Raw genomic sequence first — 7,969 nt, 5'->3', positions numbered from 1 at the left:
CATTACTGATTGCAAAGTTTAGAGAATACAGTTCTTGCTGATAGGTTATATTTTATATCCGCCCGTATAGCAACCACTGTACACAAGGTCTCAAAACCCGCCATAGTGGCCCACGTATGTATTTTGCGTTCCGAGATCAGCTTATGTATATCCGGCTCCAACAGGCCGGCATAATTTTGTCGACTGTCGAGGGGTAATCATCTCTCGTCAGTCGACATTTTATTGGACCACTCCACTTACATCAGGTGCAGTGGTGCACTTGACCGTACCCCTATAAAAAGAAGGTATACCTTCTTTACATGTGTCATAATAATAATATCAGCCCTGTATTATATACTTGCCCATTGCTGAGCACGGGCCTCCTCTACTACTGAGAGGGATTAGGCCTAAGTCCACCACGCTGGCCTAGTGCGGATTGGTAGACTTCACACACCTTCAAAATTCCTATAGATAACTTCTCAGATGTGCAGGTTTCCTCACGATGTTTTCCTTCACCGTTAAAGTGAACGATAAATTCACAAAGAATACACACATGATTTTTTAGAAAAGTCAGAGGTGTGTGCCCTTGGGATTTGAACTTGCGGACATTCGTCTCGGCAGTCCGTTCCACACCCAACTAGGCTATCGCCGCTTATACATGCGTCATATACATAGCATATTTTTAAAGACCTATTCATTAATAAAAAAGCAAAATCATCATTAAAACCCAAGCAAAACCACGCATTATTTATTCATGATATTCAAACGAGCGTCCACTTTCGGTGACTATCAATCGGTGATTCATGATGCCGCACTTTGTCTTGCCTATTAGTCAACATTTTATTACATTCTAAACTAAACATACTGTTTTGATCGCTTGTGATGGCGCTATTGAGTTATACCGACTATATCCTTGTAGGTAAGCGAATGTGGCGGTAGTGCCAAATTTTATTAGACGTTATAAATTTGTAAAATTGCGTGAATGGAATTAGAAATCAGGTTTTTTGATTTCCTAATATGCACATTTCCGGGTTTGAAGGTATAAATTTTTTGCCATCGTATCAAATAGCGAGATACCATACTTTGCCGGCCACACATACATACATGAACACCACTCTCTTCAGCGACTCTTATCACTGATATAAGAGTATAGTGTGTGTGTGTAGTGCTCTTTTGAATGAAGATAAAACACAGGGAAAAGAAGGTATTAATATCAGCCATATAAATACTGTTGAATATATCCCCTACAAATTTCGAAACGGTTATGTCAAAAGCGGCCTGCACCAAAAAGTATCCTTTATGTTAATTCAAGACTTGGTCCATCTATACGACTTTCATCTAAACCTATTCAGCTGATTCTACGTTCAACATTTTTACATCTCAGAAACATTTGCACCTACAATATTACTGGAATTAGTAGGATTGTTCAATTTTCTCTAAACAGAGCTATGTATTTTCGCGACGTCACTTACGATTACAGATTTTATAATAATAAAAGCCCTATTAGAATGTCCCCAAAAAAACGAGATTCATAATTATCGATGTCCTTTAATTTCGATGTTTGTGGTTGCTTGAGAGACCAATGCGTCACGTATTAAATAATTAACATAAAATAATTAGCGTATTAGTATTCACCAATCCAAATAAAACGAAACGGAGTTGTGACGTGTTTTTGCAACTGATCTGATCACGGCGCGCGCCATACGTCACACTTGGCGAATTGCAGCGTCAAACGTAATCCTAAAATCACGAAATACAAGGACAAGCCCTAGAGGATTAGCATATTTATCCCACTCACGCTGTCGATACAGGACTTACACTATTGATCGATTTGTGTTATCTTTTGCTAAGCTTCCATTTCTAGTTTTTGATCTCATACATATTGGGTGAGTTGCTGTGCTATCAGATTTGCAAAATCTGATGAAATTGTACTCACTTTAATGCCGTAGGATTCATTTTCCTTTGACCGGAGCAAGTTAGCTGATGTATATTTATCTCCATTACTTAAACACGCCTAATAATGGATGGGAATATATAGGTTTTATCCAGGAAGACGCGTCTCACCACCTTTTGCGCGGGGGTGTTGCGGGGGTGTCGCGGTGTAAGGGGACTGATCCAAGCACGTTGTCGACGCTATCCAACGTAGTGTGCGTGTGCACTGATGCTGGTCACGCACACTATAAACAATTAGGGAAAGTAGTGGGACGCGTCTTCGTGGATGAAATGATCCATATAGAGGTGTTTAGGAAACAAAAAAACTGACTATCGGACTGTCGCATTTGATAATCCGAGTATAGTGTATATCAACAAAAGATCTTGCGTTTCTTTACAGTTGGCAAATGGCGCTCTTCTGTCCCTTGCCATCTTAATTATCATTTTCTTTTCATACATACATACATACATAACATCACGCATTTATCCCCGAAGAGGTATGCAGAGGCGCAACTAGGGCACCCACTTTTCGCCAAGTATGTTCCGTCCCATGATGTGATAGGGGGCGAGCCTATCGCCATATCGGGCACAAATTCCAGACTCCGGGCTGATACTGAGCAGAAAAACCCAAATATCACTTTGCCCGACCCGGGATTCGAACCCAGGACCTCAGAGCGCTATTGTACCGGACATGCAATACAACTACGCCACCGAGGCAGTCTTTGCAAATAAATAACGTCTTTGCAATTAAACAAAGAATATAATCGCATAACAATTTATATCACTTCGTGGTGACGTCCAGAATGAACGAGATTCGTAAAGATTTTGTGAGGACATCTTTGCTAAATTTAATTATGTTAGCATATTTTACGGTAATTTTGAGTTCATTTTCGGTGTAATTTAATTAAGATATCTCAAAGAGAAAAATATTGAAGTAGGCGAACAACTGAGGTAAGTGATGACTTATACTCGTATTTAGTCAATGCTATTATTTCTTAAACGTTTCCGAACGATTCTGAGTTAATTTCATTCATTTAAGTACAATTCACCGCTGGCTTACTATTACAAGGTTCTATATTGATGTTGATAGGCAAATTTAATTTTTATAATCACATGATTCTTAATTTTTTCAGTAAACTATTCCAATAACCCGAAAAGATAAGTAAAGGCGTAACCATGAATTGTCGTTAAAATTTTGTCGACATGTAATTTTATTATTAAAAAAAAATTAACATAAGATCTTTTATTACTAGCGACGTATAAATTAAAGCTACCATTGATAAACTTAAATAAATAGACTAACGTAGGTTAGTTTTGCTTAGTGCAGATGAGTAGACTTCACATACCTTCGAAATGTTTTGTATTAACTTCAATATTCTACGTAAACTAAGATTATAAAGATTAAACATTAGTTTTTTTGTACGTTTGTAACGAATAATATCAAAAACTTTTCAACTGATTTTAAAAATTCGTTCACTAATAGGAAGCTACATAACCCACTAGGACATAACCCAGACCCCTTTCTACAAACGTCAACGCTGATACAAAACAAAAAATGTATGAAAATGGCTAAGCGACAGACTTAACGCTAAGATGTCATTCCTATTCACTTTTTTGTTTTCTATCAGCGTAAACAACTGTAGAAAAGCATCCTGACTATAGCCCCTAAGTGTTATAGGCTCCTTTTCACTCCGGAAATGATTGCAAACCACGAGCAAAATCTAACAGACTACACCGATTTGTTTCATAATCGCAACAGACATTCCCACGTCAAACCACACATATCATAAGAGTTCGTCGAAGACAATCGAATCCCTCGCGCTAACTACACGACGCACGCGCTACTATTACCATACAATGAGTGCGTGAGCCACATCAATGGGATGAACGGTTTATGGCCATGGGTTCGGCATAAATCGCGGGAATACAAGGACTTAAAGGATGTCGTTTAGTACTAGAAGTTAAGTAGAAATAATACAAGCTAAACGACTTACAGCAGTTTTTAAAAAACGATCCAAATCTCTATCTTCAATTTGAGTCCAAGAATGAGCCAATCAAAATGAGTCGTTTGTAAGCATTTTAAAAAAGCTTTGTTGTGATTGGTCAATTTATAAGATAGATTGAAAAAAGGGATTGAGATTGTTTATTGAAAATGGTGATTTAGCGACATTCACTTTTATACATATTTGGAATCAGCATATTTTTCTCAGTTACTTAAACCTAATTCCATTTTTTCGAAATTATGTCGCTTGAATCAATTAGCCTGCTAACTATCGGTACAAATCTTATTAATTTACACGCGAGAGTTTGTAAGGTTGATTGGATGTTTATAAACGCAAAACTTTTGGGGAGATTTTGATAAAATTTTGCACATAGACCATCACACGTATTAAAATATTGCTACATTGCACATAGGCTACTTAGTAATAAAGGTCATTCCTACTTTTGAAGCTGGGAGCAACACGTAGTAAATAATTCATAGATTCCCATTGGTTTAACTTGTACCGTAAATTTGACGTGAAAAACAACACTTAAATTAATACATAAACTAAATCAATTACAAAAAAAAACTGAAGTTCTCTTTATCCCTATCCTTCATACTGATACAGGAAGTTTCATAAGTTACAAACAAAATTTTAAAATTTGAAATACGAAAACCATATTCGAAATTTGAATAAGCCACAAGCGACATTATCCTATACACAAAGCCGACAAGGACATAATAGCATGCGCGATGCACATCGGTCGCTCACCCCGCCCTCTGTTTATCCATCTGTACAGTCTTCCGATAAACGCATAGCAACGCGGATTATGCGTGATCATAACTAGCGATTCTGGGAACATGCAACACGGAACTCATGCATTCAACATGCAGTTATGATATTAATGTGTATTATTTTAGTAAATATATTTCCCAGAGGGGTTTTTCGAACAGTTTCTGTCACAGCAACAGATTCGTAATCAGCGATTCTGGGAATATGCAACACGGAATTCATGCATGGAACAAGCAGTTATGATATTAATGTGTATTATATTAGTAAATATATTTTTCAGATGGATTTTTAAACGGTTTCTACCACAGCAACTGATCCATAACTATTGATTCTGAGAATATGCAAAACAGAACTCATGCATTGAACAAGCATTTAGATAATGTGGATTAATTTAGTAAGTGATATTGGGGTTTTCTTTTTAGTATCAGCTCAAGGCCTGGAATTTGTGCACGATATGTCGATAAGCCTGCCCTGTATCACATCATGAGATGGAACACATGGTGAAAATTCGACGCCATGGTTAAAGCTTTACACCTTCGGGGATAAACACGTGTAGAAGCTTTGATTTTATTTTATAAATTATATTTCTAGATAGCCCCCTAAATGGATCAGAGCAACTCGGATTATGCGTAATTATAACTAGCGATTCTGGGAATATGCAATACCGAATTCATGCTCTGACCATGGTATTAAATTACTTACAGATATGCCTCATACATTTTTCACTTTCTGATGCAAAGGAAAAACTTATATTCTATCGTAATTATATTAATTAGCAGTTATATTTCTGTGCATAGTCTGTACTAATATATAAAGCCAACGAGTTTGTTTATAATATGTTTGAACGCGCTAATCTCAGGAACTACTAAACCTATTTTGTTACTAAAGGAAAGTTACATTACTCCTGAATGCTCAAATATGCTCTATAGACTCCTTTTATCCTGGAAAAATATTAATCCTGGAAAAACTTTTCACGCGGGCGGAGTCGCAAGCAAAATCTAGCAATTTGTAACAGTCAAACACAGTCAATGGGCTTTAAAAAATACTAAATGAAACAAACGAAAAATCCAAATAATCAACAATTCATTTCATATTATATGTACCATGTAATAAATAAACATCAATTTCTAGTCAAATATATTAGTTTCTTATATATTTTCCAATTTATTTTGATGCTTTCATGAAAATTTATTACTCATCAGACGAGGTCTGAACCGTATTTATGAGATCCTTTTTCTGAATAAAGGAACTTGGAACGTATTTATTTCTTATCTAGCTATATTTATAGCTAGATTTTGCCTGCGGTTCCGCCCGCGTTTTTGTCCGTTCCCAATACCACTCAGTGATAATGGAGCTTTTATTAATGATTTTTTTAATCGGATTGGTAGTAGTAGGTATTTTTTATTTATTTTTAGGGGTCAATGGATAATCTCACAAGTATGTTAAATATAAGAATAAATGTTAAATTAACTGTAATACTAATATTATTGACCGAAGATTATTTAATTTATTATAATTTATATTGAGAAAAAAATTATGACTAAATATTTAGAAAATTAAATCTCTGTAACAAATTTAATTTAGTCAATTTGTAACTGATCTAAATGAGTGTAGAAAATCACTATAAATAGCGCTAAGCGATTTTAAATTAGCGCATTCAAACAAACTCGGCAACATAATAATAAAACAATATTAGATAACTATAGATATTAAAGAATTTACAGCTTTATTGGAACACATTTTCTTATACCATAGGAATAACAAAGAGAATTATTTCTAAAACATAACAATGTAACAGCTGGGTTCAAAGACAGCGGCAGTTACAATGTGTGCGCCCACGCATCGGCAAGTATATGCGCTCGTGTGACAGCATTCGACCCTTACTAGGCCGTTATGAAGTCATATTTGAACTTAAGGATTATGCGATTCAATTTACAATAAAACTACTTAAATAGTAAAAGTATGATTATTCATAATGAAAAATTCTTCAATTGACGTCAGTCCCAAAGGGTCCGTATGACTTGATTCCTGCCGTCTTCGTGATGTAGAATTTATGTAAAATCCAATTATCATCAGTACGATTTGTTGGCCGCATTTATGCATATTAGAACCTATATTATTTCGGATTCCCTTTCAGCTAAATTTCACCTTGCGCCAATGATGGACATTCATATTTGATTTTAACTGGGATTAGATACTTCCTTTGCCGGCTTATAATATTAAAAAAAATGCCACCAAACATCGTCATTTTAAAAATAACGGAATATTCTTATTCAACAAGACCCTTGATGAACAAAATCGATACGTCATTCAGAGTAGATTGTAGGCCGACGAACTTTCTAAAAATGTTGTTAATAATTAACCAAATTAATGCTATTTTAATTGGCACCGTTCCCGTTACATTTACCGGCATATTTACGCGACTTGGACGTGGACACTGTATCGTAATGTCCAAATTATTGAAAGGAATATTTTTCGTCATTCTCAGTTTTTTGTGGATTATGTCTATGTTTTTTTTTTTTGTTGGAAATACACGAAAAATATGTAATTTTAATTTTAAACTATTTAATAATTGGGGGTATGTTAACAAAAAATTGAAAGTAGTCAAGCAAAGTAAGAATATCTACAAAGAAAATCTGAATTAACTTATAAAAAAAAATAACTCTATTTTATTAATATTCAAATAATGGTTCGGTCAATCAGTTTGTATTGTCAATCATCAGAATTTATACGAGTTTCGTTCCTGTTTAATTCATGGTTCCTATTACTGCCTTTGACTGCATTGCTATTATTTTTATCAGGCGCTTTCTGTCGTCGCTGTGTCTAAAATATAACTAGACCACGTCCAAACTCATTAGGGACATGGAACCCATCCAATTACATAGTACATAAACATATTCCCAACTCCAGGTATTCGCAACTCGTTAACCTACATCCAGATTTTGTGTAAAATATAAATTAATTAGGAGTTTACCTAACTTTTGGAACTAACGAAACTAGTTAGGCTTGGAATATTCATTTCGGGTTGCATTTGACTGTAAATTAGATGCGAGTTTCGGCGGTCATTGCTGACGTCAGTTAATTTTAATTAGAATAATTTGTTTGAAGCTTGAAATAACCAGTTAGGTGGGAAACTACTAGATGCCTACAACTTTATGAAAAACTGGCCTAGAGTTAAAACTATGTTCTGTTTTTTGCTGTCTCTCAGTTTTTTTATAAGTAGTCTGGCCTCCTCAACTTAACCCAAGAACTCTAATCCAAAATATGGTAACCTATTTCTTATA

This window comes from Manduca sexta, chromosome 6 (genome assembly GCF_014839805.1).
Source record: "Manduca sexta isolate Smith_Timp_Sample1 chromosome 6, JHU_Msex_v1.0, whole genome shotgun sequence".
NCBI lineage: Eukaryota > Metazoa > Arthropoda > Insecta > Lepidoptera > Sphingidae > Manduca > Manduca sexta.
This window is presented reverse-complemented; position numbering follows the sequence as displayed.